This window comes from Wasmannia auropunctata, unplaced genomic scaffold, assembly GCF_000956235.1.
Source record: "Wasmannia auropunctata unplaced genomic scaffold, wasmannia.A_1.0 LD334253.1, whole genome shotgun sequence".
Taxonomy (NCBI): domain Eukaryota; kingdom Metazoa; phylum Arthropoda; class Insecta; order Hymenoptera; family Formicidae; genus Wasmannia; species Wasmannia auropunctata.
In genome coordinates, this window is record NW_012028637.1 from 295,509 (window position 1) to 310,644 (window position 15,136).

Genomic DNA, 15,136 nt, shown 5'->3' on the forward strand with positions numbered 1-15,136 from the left:
TATATTTAGATATAATTAACAATATTGATAGAAAAGAATTTGAATATAAATGCACGTTTGTTAATTATACTATTTCCATAGTATTTCCATAGTAATTGCTATCGATTTTCTTGGCCGCAGCATTGTACGCGTACACGCGCCGTCGACATCTAATTACGAGGTATCAGGTGTCACTGGGGCATTGCCTAGTCTAACCTTCACTTTTTTCGATCATTGTGCCTTGCTCGAGCGTTATCCATGGTCCACGGTTCGACGCCTCGATGAAAAGGTAATGGGGACAACGAGTCACTCGATTCAGTCCGAATCATTCGACTAAGCGGGAATACTTAGCGGAAGGAATATAAAAAGGGCGGTCGGGCATTCAACGATCGCGTATCCGTTTCACGGAGACACACCATTTTCTTTTGTTATCTCCGTGAGAAGAGTTCGACCCCTCTCGCGTTTTTCGAAGTAATAAAGCGCATTGCGTGCCGATCTTATTGCCTTCGGCATAATGCCGGACGAGATTCTGAAATCGATGAGTTCGTTCGTGTTCAAATGTCTTGGCAATCGCTCAATTTCTATAATCGTTTGCAAATATTACTCACTTATTCGCAATAATTAATTTAATAATAATTCGTCAAAGAATTAGCATTAATATCTAAAATATTAATCTTCGATTACTTTAAAATATTTGAACAATTTGAAGAAGTGCGCTTCGAATTAAATATTAAATGTAATATATATAATAAATGTAATATATATAATATATAATAAGAGAGACACACATACAGATAAAGAAGTAATAAATTTACATGTAATAGTCTTCGACGGAATGATATTAAGAAATGATTTGCATTTTTTGAATAAGGAGATAATGCGTTATAACAATTATTTGAATGCGAAGATGGACGAAACGCGGATTCTAATAATTACAATTTTTGTATCCCAGGAGATAATGGATGGCAAATTGAATGATTTGGCGGAAGTTTAAAGTTTGGTGCAATAAATCATGAGAAAAGTGGTCGAGTGCATGAATTCCCGCATGCGGATCTAACAAGGGGGTGGTTGGTGGCGATGGATGCGCGACGCAATGTATTATAATGACGTCCCTCTTGGGAACGGCAGCATTTCTCGCCCCCAGTAATAATGCCTGTGCAAATCTTGATACTTACGCGTGGGGTGCCATCGATTCGCTCGATCTCTTGGTTCTCGTAAAATTTGTATGTCTCGACGAACCGCCTTCCTCATTATCGTCTCGGGCTCTTACGAAAGTCGAATGGGAACCTGACTCGGAAAATCGACTCTTTATAAAACACCTCGATATATTGTATTCTGTTTTCTGTATTCTTGCTATTATATTTTATCGTTTGATGTTACATGTTACATAGTGTATATGTGTATATTTTACTATCACATTCGTATCACATTTTCTTGTTCTTATGTTATTATTCAAAGTGGTTATGTTGGTGCAGCAAAAGATAATGCCTCGTACTTGAAATCGAATATAAAACGAAATGTGGATATATTGCCCATTTCCCTGTACAATAATAGTGCAAAATATTTATATATTCTAAAGTAAAAATAATATTGTAATAGATAGCTACTATTTTTTTTAAATTAAAAGTACTACGTTCTAGGTTTTGATGACAAACAAAAGAAATTTTTAGATATTGCAAATCGATTAGTGACATATATTATATCTTAAATGAAATAAAATTCAAAACCGCATGTAGATTAATTTTAATAAAACAATATTTGATGTAAAAACCTAAACGTTAATATTGCTTTTATACATAATAATACTTTTTAAAAAATTTATTTAGCACATTAAGTATACTGAAAACTTATTCCTTGTTATGTATAATTAAAGCAGTTTTCTATAATCTTATTCTAAACACAACATAAAAATATTTCTACATATGTGTAGAATGAAAATACATGAGAGTCTTGAGGTTTACGTACGTTAAAAAGAGAACAAGCGCGAAATCAGTAAGAGCGCATGCATGAAATCACGCGCGTGTTCTCGAAAGGGTGTAGAGTAGACGTTGTTATGAGAGGGTTGGTTAGCATCGCGCCGGACGGCGGCAGAGACGGCCACCGAGAGTGCCGGAGACATTTTCGAATCTGTTTAATCTTGGTACGCGGCGCATAAGTGAAAGCTATCTCTGTGAATACCGAATCAAACAAAACGTTGAACAAATGCCTTTTCTGGCACCTTCGCCGCTGCCGCCATTTCAAGAGGTACCGAAGTTGGCCGAGATAGCGTGAGATTGCGCTCCCTCACTGCACCCCTCGCGTTTTGATGTATATGCCCAACACTAGAGTGTATCACACTCTAAGTGTGGAAGACGAATTTTTTATTTTCGCCTCTTTTTAATTCCCGCGCGCGTCACCTTTTCTCTCTCTCTCTCTCTCTCTCTCTCTTTCTTCCACTTTTCCCTTTTACACATCCGCATCTTGCTTCTTTGTGATCATGAGCGGCTTTCTTGATGTTTCACTCTGCTCTTCTGATCATCGTAAATGCGCTTCACTCAAGTTCTTTTTTTTAAATCTACCTTTGTTAACTAATTAACTGATTATTTCTCTGAATACATGCCAATCAGCAATGACAATTATGAATTAAAGGCATTAAATTGGAAATAGGGTGTCGAATAATATTAACATATTATCAGTTGGATGGCCTATTAATAGCCTTTTTCTGTTAACGTTTATTGACCGTTTATCAATTGGAGACCTACTAATTGGTAATAAATATTTTATTATTTTTCTATTACTTATTTATCAAAATATATATATCAATTTTTCGAATTTGTTCGAAAAATATTCATGACAATATGTATCGATTTTATCCACGAGCGTATAGTAAGCAAAATATTAAGAAAAGCAAAGGGAAATTAACGACTTGAAAAAATAATATATTGAGAATAAATAATGATTATTGTTGCATTAAATATAATGTTTATACTATTTTCTCGAATGTACAATAATTTTTTCTGTAGTAATTGCACATTCTACAATTTAATATTATTTTATTATATTTACAAAAATGTTTTTAAACAATTTAGATATTGTGTTTAATACGTATATAATCTAGGATGCGAACGCGCATGTAGTGTAAAAGAATTTTAATGAGTTACAAAATATTTTCCCCAAACTCTAAAAATAATAAAGAAATTATTTTGCAATTATTGTAATTTAGGGAGGTCTTTTAAATGAATTAAGTTCCTTAAAAAGAAACAAAAAAGGCGATGTCTTTTCTAACAAAATATTGTATATAAATTTCTGAAATTTTTATAAATCTTATTTAATATAATATTTACTTAAAAGATTTGTCTCTGTTTGTATAATAATTTAATTATACAAATTGGACGTCCCCCCTCGAAAAGAGTCCTAGGTTCAAACCCTGGCTAAGGCAATATTTTTTGCAATAAGTTCTTCGTAGTATTAGCTAATGATTGCGTTGCAAGTCCGACACAAGATTCGGCGCACAGTTTAAATGGTTGAGTAAATAATAGATTTAAAAACTAATGTACAATTTATTAGACATCAAGATTCAAACCGTAGAACGCGCTTTCAAATTTATTTATGTTATTCACATACGCGGTCTAGTTCAAAATAATACAATTTAATTAAATATATTTATATATTAAGTTATAATAATTTAATTAAATTGTTATCATGACTGCGTAGTATTGATTTGCATTGTTCATACACATCGCCGTTGTAAAACGTTCTTCCTAATTTACTGATTATTGCAATAAATATTATCATATATGTCTCTATAGTCGAACGGTAAGACACTCGCCCAGAGAGCAGGGTAGTCCAGGTTTAAATCCTGGATGAAGTTATATTTTTCGCAATAAGATATTGTCATAAAATTTAAAAATATGCTCAAGAGCATTGAATTATTAGATTGTTTTGGTAATTTAATTGTCATATTACGTACTATTTAGTTTGGACCTGCATTTTTAAAAAACCGATGATTATATGGCGTGTTGCTTGAACTGAAAAATTGTAAGATTCACATATAAAAATATTATTATGAAGCACCAAGATCTGCTTATACCGTGTTGACGTTTTTTTATCTTAGCTGTTTGAAACAACGGTCGATTCTCATGCTTAATATTTTTTAGATCTAATTTTCAAACAGATTTGATTAAAATATTATCTTTTACTAAAAATGTAATTATATTATATTAAGTAAAAAAGAAAATATGTACCTTATTACATATATATAACAGAAAATTGACTTTATTTAAAATAAGTTAAATAAAATAAAAGAAGTATTCTTTTTATTTAATCAAATATATATATTTATTAAAAATACGTTTTCTTTTTCTTTAAAAAAACTTATATATGCTAATTGTAAGTTATTTATTAATACGCATTGATTATTAATTAAAACTCACCGGTCATTTATTAGCATTTTTTTACGTTTTTTCACTTTCTTAATCGAAACTGTTATTTTTTTCCTTTTTTATAGGTATTGTTGTATACGTCATTAGAAAAATAGTTTTAACCTCCCTGGGTTGGAGGGAGAACAAAAGAAGTTATGACCTGTTCAATTATTACTTACTATTTTTATACTCACTATTCATTATTGTCTGTATTGTAAGAATTGTTAGAAAATGATATAAAGACATTTTCAATACGCTTAAACGATAATTTTGTTTTTGCGTTTGAGTGTCCAGCATGTCTTAAATATCACATCAATGGCTGCGTTCAGCAGAGAAAACAGCTTTGCAACTGTTGTGAGATTCTTCAACATGATTGATTCTTGCCTTTAGTTCTTCACGGATCTAAATGTATAAACCAATCATATTAAAGAATTTTACAACAGTTGCAAAGCCGCTTTTTCTGCTGAACGCAGCCAATGATACTACATGATGCCACATCACATCACATTTACTTTTACCGCCATCACTATGGGAGGTACTCTGGGCGCAAGAAAGTCTTAAGCAATCAATATCATTGCACCATATTTAATAATCTTTAATATTACACTGATCCTTAGTTGTTATTATAAAGTATATTATATGTAATATTAGTAATATATATTAATAATAATTAAGTTAAATAATGTGAAATTTTTCTAGTATCAATTAGCTAATGTTACATATGGCAATATGATGGCGATATTTATCCTCAAAGTTTCTCTCTCTCCGTTTTCAAGATTTGATAAACTGTATTATTACTTCTTTTAACTTCCTACAACTACAAATACGTATAAAAATCAAGTGAATTTACTCATAACCCAGAATATACAGTAAAATGTACAGTAAAATGAACGAGATTCTTTGTTACAAAATGCAGAAAGATTAGAGACATACATTGAAATAATTTATATTCCGATAGATATATATCTATCTACTATATACCGATAATATATTACTATATTAAAACATTATTAATTAAATTTAGTTTGTTGCTACACTTTCAATAAATACAGGTAAAGATTCTTTTAACTTGGTTATAAAAATATTTTCACACGCATGGTAATAATAATAGAGTATTACAAAGAGATCTAAAGTAAGATTTAAAGATCAATACTGTAATATTGTTGATCTATAGCGCGGAAGATAAAGCGATTAATTGTTGATGCTATTAAAATGCGGCTATACAAACAATATATTTGTTTATCGTTTATTTCAAGTGGGAATACGTCGCGTTTATATGAATTTTATTAGATTATTACAGGGACGCGTGTTACACGTTCGTTATATCCATACGTTGTGATCTGTCTGCTGAGTATTCGGCAAGCGAACGTATCGTCTAGAAGCGGCTTTAGTGCGGAAAGCGGCTTGGTGCAGAGGATTAACGCGGAAACCGTGAGCGGCAACGGGCGAGATCGCGAGAGCTCACGTATAGATACGCGAAGCGTATTAAAAACTCATCGTAGCGATTCCGTTTATGCGTTACGGGTTCTCATTCGCGAGCACGTTCCTGCGAATTGCGATGCAATGCGTGAGCGATTTCCATTTTGGTCCTTTTTTTTCGAACAGTATCACAGATTTCGGGTCGCTTCATCTGGCAATTCGATTATATTCTGGTATATGGTATGGTACAGAAATTATACGCACCGCGGTTCTTTCACCGGTCGCGCGGTACTTTTTTTTTTCTCCACGCCAACGAGAAAAGGAGATGAATGAATGGCGGGCGAATACGTTTCCGAAACTTGTTTCGACAGTGACGATAATAAGGGCCCATTGAGACGGTACGAGCGTCTATTGTGTCCACTCTATAATACCTGCCCCACCTTGAATATTCTTGAAGATTTTCATTAGAGCGAGCAAACTCTAGAGAAACAGATAAGCATATGTATAAGAGTGGACGCACTTTTTTTTAGTATTGTCTTTTTAAACATTGAGAATTGCCGTAAAGAGAATCATCTTTATGTTATCTTCAGCATCCTTTGCAAGCGCGTGAGTGTGCGCACGCGCGCGCGTGCGTGTGTGTGTGTGTGTGTGTGTATGTGTGTGTGGTGTTGTGTGTATGCTGATATAATTACATACAGCAATTATAATTACAATATCTAGTATTTATTATAAATGTTTTTAAGGTCGAAATATGTATGAAATATTACATGTCACGTCCAAAAGTATTTGGCGTATTGTCGGTGTAACGATGAATATATCCACTATACATATAGATATCTACGCTATATAGATACATCAATTGAAAAAATTTGGGGATCCTTTGTAAAAGAAAATTACTGGAGAACATTTTATTAAAATACGTATATGTACTAAAAATCGCGAATATAAAGGAAAAGTAAAAAATATTAAATATTGATACATTGCAAATAAAAACTTTTATTTGTAAGATTTTGGCTTTATTTATTTTTATAATGAATCTTAAAACATAGAACAAATATTAAAATGCCTAATATTTTTTATATTTTGTTATTAATTTTTATTAAATTAATTTCTTATATACAGTAGTTTATTCGTGTCTTACATATAATTGCAATTTTATTTTGACGAAAACATTTAGCAAAAAAATATACATTTAAATATAGATGCCTATATATCTGTATAAAACAACAACATTTAAATTTTATTTATTTTTTCTTTATAATTGTGAAATTTGTAATAATAATATATAATTACTATATTGTATAGTATAAATACATATAATAGATAATTACTAACAGATAAGAAATTGAACGATCAATTAACTTAAAATCATTCTGCTAATTCCATTCCGTAATTCACCTCAGAATAGCAATTTGCTTTCGAATATTATCGCTTTTCCAGGGGTCTCAAGGTTTATCATCAATTAGAGCAAACAGGTATTTACTGGTAGCTCTAAGGAGGAGGATTCCAAGGTGTATCAATGCTAAAGAGTCTCATTGAAAAGAGTTTACGGTACGGACAGGCATGCCAGAATCAAAATGTACGGTCAATAATCCGCGTGTCGATCTTGACGGTAAAAGAAGCTGACAGCAGATTCGTTGAAGTCTCTAACGGACCGGGATTAAAGGACCCGCCGCCGGTAACAACACGGATCGGCGACGACAATGGAAGCGGTAGCCAATGACCAATAAATTGAACTATGGTTCATTTCTCTAATTCCCGTAATAATCTAATAGATTAACGATTATCTGTTTAGTACGGCTCGTTTACATCCGCTCTGTGCCTTCGGAGAACGGTTCATTCAAAAATTATGAATGAATCTTTTTTGGAACTTTTTTCCAGGCGGAAAATAGGAAGAACACCTTGTGTCAAAAGATCAGTTCTATATAGAAATTTCTGAATATAAGAATTTGTGCATATAAGAAAAGCCATTATATGTGTGGCAATTAATTTATTATTAGAGAATACGTAACATATAAAATACATATATCTTTTTATTAATGTATTGTAGAGAGCATAATATTTGTGCGTGTGTTTGTAATATTACTTACTAATTTTATTAACATGCACATTATAATTGTTATCAATTGTGATTATTAATTAATTTATCATCATGTTAACTTACAATTTAATTAAATTTTAATTTATTAAAATACAATTAAACAAAATGCTCAACATAGTTTACCAAAATTTTTTACTAACAATCTTAATCAGCAATAGAAAAGATCTGCTTTGAATATTGCCAAATATGATTAAGATTTAAGATTTCTATTTACATTACTTTGGCAAAAGGTAAAGCCGATAGTTTAAGTAGTTTAACTAGAACTGAACGAAGCACTAATCTTTTTATTGCGTCGGCAGCATCAAATTTGGGGTGCAATTTAATTTAATAGGGGCAAACGAAGGTAGTTGAAGGGAGATCGAGAAGATTGAAGGGAGTGAAACGAGCAAAGACCGCCGATCGGTATTTAGTGGCTCCTGCGAGTGACATGTACGAGCTAACAACCGTTCCACTGCATTTTAAATGTGCAGGGGATTTAAAAAAATTTTTTTCTAGATATTGTGAACGTTAATCAATGTAGATAATCCCTCTCATCTAATTTTTTAAATCGGATCAAGCTGAAATATTAATATAATTATGCAAATTGTAAAAAATATTCTATATAAATTATATGTAATATTTAAAAAAATAACATCTAAATTTAAATATAAATGTGTAATTTTTTCATTGTGTATTATTATACATCTATATTTGTATTCTAGATGTATATCTTTTTAGAAATTTTAAATATTATGTACATCTCTTCGCTGGCAATGTGGATCTTTGAAGGCGCAATCTCGATTCTTTGAGTGTGAATTGTAAGATAATTGATGGATAACAGGATTTGATATCTCCCTCCAAAAAGCTTAGTGAGATTGCATGTGTGTAAGGATGCCAATATACGTTCAGCTATTCGCTTTCTAGAACAGTTAAAAGAGAGATTTATGTCTTCAGCGATACACACACGAAATACGCACGCGCGCACGTGTGTGTGTGTGTGTGTGTGTGTGTGTGTGTGTGTTTATATCGCTGAAGCATAGACCTGCTTCTTCGTCTGCATTTGTAGTACATAGTGCAGATTATAATTCTAAACAAGATTTTCTACAAATAAAATTTCAGCGCATTCACCGGAAGTGCAAGACAATATAGCTATTCTTCTCCACAACAATCAGCAATTCAAATTACAACCCCAATAGAAAAACTGCGGGCAAACATGCGTTGCGCGCGTGGTTGCGTAGAATCATGTGACAATCGTTGATGCACGAGGCAGAAAATAAAGACAAGTGCAAGTGCACCGCGATGCACAGCATCGTTGACGACTGCAGGGGCACGCTGCGTGCGACAAGGGGGATTTTCACGGGGAATGGACACGGACGGGAATGCGTTCTTGAATGCGTGAGACGTGTTACGTGTGCGTGTGCGTGACGTGGGTGGAGAGGTTAACACGTGCGCGCGAGGGATTTCTGTGTCGCCGTGAAACGCTTAGCGAGATTGCTGTCGACAATACGACAATACAACGTGCGTGACACGCCCGGCGTGGTTTTCGCAGGAACGACGAGAGGAAGGGAAGGACGCGAAGGGGGCTGCACGGGGTGGCGGGACGGCGGAAGGGGAGGGGGGGGGAGGGTAGCGACGACGAAGGGGTGGATTTCGAGCAGACACTGAAATCTCGCCAATTCTAGAGGGGTGGCTCGCCACACCCCAGTTCGCGCGGCTTTCATCGTGCGGACTCGACTCTACCACGGCCCGCGATTTTCACCCTTGTTTACCGCGACGACGCATTACCCTCCCCCCTTCCCCTTCTCTCTGTCTCCTCCCCCCTCTCTCTCTCTCTCTCTCTCTCTCTCTTTCTAGCCAAGGACGAACGCGTGATATTTCTACGCAATGGAAACCCGTTAGAGATCATCAGCTAATCTGCACGATGGAAGCGGATTCTGTGTCGGCAATCTGATGAATCCGATCGAAGTCCGAGCACATCCGCTTGTGCGCTACCTTCTGCATCTATAAAAGCAAGTAAAGCTATGTACCTACATCCAGTTGCTATTAACTTATTATGATACATCATTGGGTATAATAAAAGTTTGATCAATTAGATTATAGACTAGACACATCAATACGCAGCGTGTGAATACAAATTCTATTTCTGGAATTTTTCACTTATATAATACGAAGCAGATGTGAAAATGTACAGTAAATCAATTCAAGTTTGATATGTATAGAAATTGAATCATTATATTTAGTTTCGATAGATATGGATAATAATTCAATAAAGTTACATCTCATATAATATTATTATGTTTTTTGATTATATCATAATAAAATTCTAAAATTAATATTTTCCTCAAATAACAATAAAGTTAAACTAGAATGCTATAGTGGATAATACAATTAAGTATAAAAGCGCAAAACATATTTTCGAGATTGAATCTTGCTTAATAATATTTCTATGTAAATTTTGAAAACATTTTCAATTATACAATAATATTTTTCGGAATAAATTCTTTGTTTTAATATGCTGTTAACATTATTATTAAAATAATCAATTTAATTTATGATATTACTATTCTAGCTTCAGTTTATGATTGCGTTGCAAGTCCGAAGGTGCACAGCTATATAACTACAATATATTATTATATAAAATTATAGATTTAATATTTAAAATTTATATAGAAATATTATTAGACATAAAGATCCAGTCTTGACCGCGGTATTTGGCGCTTCTCTACTCAAGCGTTAAATAAAATATCTCATATCTTACTTTTTTTTTTTTTAGAAAGATTATGCCTACATAAAATGTTTACATGTCTATAGTGATTTAGTGTGTATGTGTTAAAGATATAAAACGAGCCGGACAATGCGTCTCTCTTGAATTTGATCTCGAAGCAAAGTGGCAAGCTGCTAGTACAAAAAGATGCTCTTATGTATACCAAATAGTATTCGGGACCATCCTCACCCCTCGGCGTGATGCGTTGTATCTTCACTCTGTTGTGTGTACCTACCCATATGTATCTAGCTTATAAAATAGCGCACAATACTGGCATTATAATGCTCGGAAAGTGCACAAGTGCATGGGCTCTTGAGTTTGTACCGAAGATTTCGTATCTGTATCCTTTTGTGCGCGTATGCGAGGGTTTAAATGGCCAGTCAATGACAAAAGGGACCGCATGATTTGTTACGCTATATTTTCGGTATGTTTGCAGTACATTACAAATTTAGCAATGTAATTTGTAGTGTACCGAATAAGATGGAAATCGTAACGTGGCAAAAAAAGCAAGTGATTTATTACAAAAATAAGTTAAAAGCCGCCAAGCAAATTTATTTTTTTGTAAAAAAAAATATGCTTTCGAAAAAGTTAATTAAAATCAATCTTATTTAATTATAAATTATCTTTTAAATATATCCTTTGTAAATTCTATTTTTGTATACAACATAAGTGAATCCTTTTCTTTCTCACGTTCTACTCTACACGTAGGATAGTAATGCTATACTATAGGTACACACGTAGTATATATAGTAATGCTCGTTAGGTATGCTGTGTAGTAATGCCAGGAAAGCGTGTTGTGGGACTGAAAATCATGGCTTGGTTATATTTTTCATAGGACGAAGGACGTTTTTGATGGAGAAGCATGACCCACTTCTTCGCTATTACAAATCAATATTACGTCGTCTCGAGGGCGCCTAGTTGTACGTCAAAGCGAGATCAAACTTTTTCAATCTCGATTAATTCCGTCGCTGCGGTATTGCCGTGACAGGAGCGATTGTCCGCTGTTAAAGAGTGCGGAAAACTGCGGTTGAGTGACAGGAGTGCTTGAAATGTAAAAAAAGAGCCCTATGAAAATAAATAGAACGGGGGTGCGCGCGGTGACAGGCAGCGGCGCTTCATAAATGCCGCGCCGCGAGGTAATTTCTCTTTGTCACGCTCAGCTCGATAACGAGATGACTCTCAAAAACGCAATTCGAAAAATCGTATCGCTATTATAATAAACTTCGATATGTCGTGCCTTATAACAACGCAAATTAAAGTTTCCTAACAATGTGCGCGAAATTAAAATATAGGTACTCTGATGCGTTTTATTAAACAAATACAATATAAAAAGTATTTTGTTAAAAAATTTATTACTCAATTAATTATTTATTATTATTAAATTCTTTGCAGTGTTTTAAGATGTTTTTCGCATCGAATTGTTAAATCTTGAAGATCAATTTAATCGTGATCCCACGACACCAACTTCAGCTTATGATTGCGTTGCAAGTCCAACATTAATTCGGTGTGCAGTTTAAAATGTTGAATGATAGATTTAGAATTCATATATAGAAGTATTATTAAGCATCAAGATCCAGCTTCGATTGTAGAAGGCGCTCTTAAATTTATTTCTGATATTCATTTGTGCGGTTCAATTTACTATTATTTATAATATATTACATTATGTCGATTATAAAGTTTAAGAGAATTTGATTAATTTAAACTACACAGAGATTTCAGCTTTTATACAATTTTTATCATGTTATATACACAATATATACATATATATAATCTCGAATTTTAACTTTAATAATTTAAAACGTGATTATATACATGTAACAGGTGTTGCAATAATGTTAATTAATAACTTTTATTTTTTTGTAAGTATCTGGGATCGACCATGGAGTGTTACAATTGAGAGATACGAAAATGTCAACACGGTCTAAAGCGGATCTTGGTGCTTGAAAATCTTTTAGTATGTGAATCTTACAATTCTCTTCTTTTTAATTTTTATAAAAATTTAGATACTTTTACATTTCGGAACAAATGAAGAGAAGGTACGGGCGCACGAAATGAAACTGAAGCAAAGATTATTCAAGATTATTCATCCGCAATAAGCTGTTATTTATGTGATGTATTGTAATATACATAAAAGTCTTGCGCTGATTTTAAATTCAAAAATTATTTTGAAATCAGAACCGATTTTGAAATCAGAAAATCTAGCGGTTCCACGCCAATGGGATGTGAAACTTCCTATAAACGGTTAAGCCGGTCTTAGTCGTTGCTCTAGTAGTAGAGGGGTAAAGGTTACAGGCCGCCAAGAGATTCTGTGTGGTTCCCGGATACGTAATACACGCACAATACACGTGTATCCGCGCGGAACAGCGCGGCTTGCTGAAATCTCCGTGTAAGAGAGTCCGACCTTGCGATCGCAGCTCCCGTAATGCCCGCAGGAGCACCGAGGGAGAAACCCCACGGTAGCAGGAGCTTCAATGACGATGACAAGGGCCGACAGCCTTTCCAAACACGCAGTTGTAAACGTCTGTTCTCGTTTCATGCCAGACGTGACCGCGTCACCCTAAGGGCTTTACTGCTATTCCGGCAGTGGCTACTGTTCGTTACCGAGTTAATACGGCGAAGTAACTCTTGGTTACTGCGGTGCGCGCGGTGCAAGAGGACGCGCTCGTGTGTATCGATAGATTTGCGTGAGAAGTTTGCGACTTGGAATGGTTTAGTGTTGTTTAACATATGGCTGGCACGGCTGTATCTTTTCGTGCACGGCTAGAATAGTGGAATCGATAATTGGGACACATTTGTAATTTTAAATAGTTAGAATACAAAATTAGAATATTTACATATTTCTTATATTATTATTAAAATTATACACAGTCACGAAACTTATTGTCCGAAAAGTACGCCATTGAGTATATTGATGATTTTTTTTCATTGTTGTCCAACTGTTGAAAATTGTGTTCTACGCACGCATTACGGCACTGGTAGTTCCACTTACAGTTAGTTGTCCAAATATAAATAAAACAGTATTCAAATAACATTCGGACAACAGTTTGAAAAAATCGATGTATAGACGCACTGTCTGGACAATTAGTATTATATTTTGCAATTGTATATATGTATAGATGTATTTTGTATAATAAAATTGTATATTTTATCGAATTATTTTAATATTTATTATTCGCTGAATGTTAAAATAAATTACAGTAAAAAAAGGAATAATACAATAATTATTTAAGTAATTTCGATTTATAGCCTTAAAATTATAATAAGCTAAGTTGATAAATGAAATATGCACCACATATGCATGACATATAAAATATAACAGCAGAAAGATTGTACATTCCTAAGTTGAGTATGTATCTATATGTGCAGGAATTTTGTTTTCGGAACGATCATTCAAACTCTTAATGATACCTTTTGATTAAAAAATGTCGTTATTATTACATATATTTTTTCTAGATTATTTGGAGTAATTTTACACATTATATTATTGAAATATGAGAGAAATATCTAATTTAACATTAGCCATACATGAAAGCGAATAATGTTTCAATTTTGAAAAATGATACCGTTAAATGGACTAAAGATTTTTTCAATACGCATGACAATGAAGTTGCATCAATGACAAAATCCTGAACTTTCTTTTGACTATAATACCAGTCGCTTCCGGATTCAATCCGATTTCGTGAAAAAATTTTTCCGATTTCTAACGGATATGTATTGAAAGACTATGGTTATATCAAGAGGCTTTTGAAAGGAATTGAAGCAGTTAGCCAACAATAAGATTGCTACATTATTTTGTTTATATTTGGAGAATTACGTAAGAATTGCGAATAATCTCTCTCATTCCTAGAAGTTTATGATTTTTCTAAAGACTTGTGATACTTACGGCATTCTAATAATAAAAAGATAATATAATTTTCTTTCATTATGTATGCATTATTATTGAATTAAGTGCGGTTAAGGTGAGCAATTGAAAGTTAATAACATCATATATACTATGTTGTATATTTTGATAAGAAACTGTTAGCTAGTGGTATTATAAGATATTAGCGTACACAACAGCATACATAACAGATTCTTCTGTAAAATGTTTATATTTTTATTTTAAATATAGTAAATGAAACTTGAATTTCTTAAATTTTCCTTTACGTTTTATCTAATATTTTATATATTGAGAGGACTTAATATAATTTAAATTTTAAAATAAATTTTATTTCTCTTCTTCTACTTCATGTTATGTATTTTTAGTTATATTATACTATAGTAGCATTTTCTGCAGAAAAGAATCTGCGTGTAGTTAATTCATGCAGCAGAAGTTAACAGTCTACTGTAAAATTCGTGTACATACAAATAAACTCTTTGCAAATACTTGCTGCAGAAATCAAGTTATTTTAAAGTAGATTCTTTCCGTACTTATACTTATACAGTCTGTAAATAGTCTGCCAGCAGATTGACATGAAATTCTTTCAACAGAAGTGATGTGCAAATTCTAGCGAA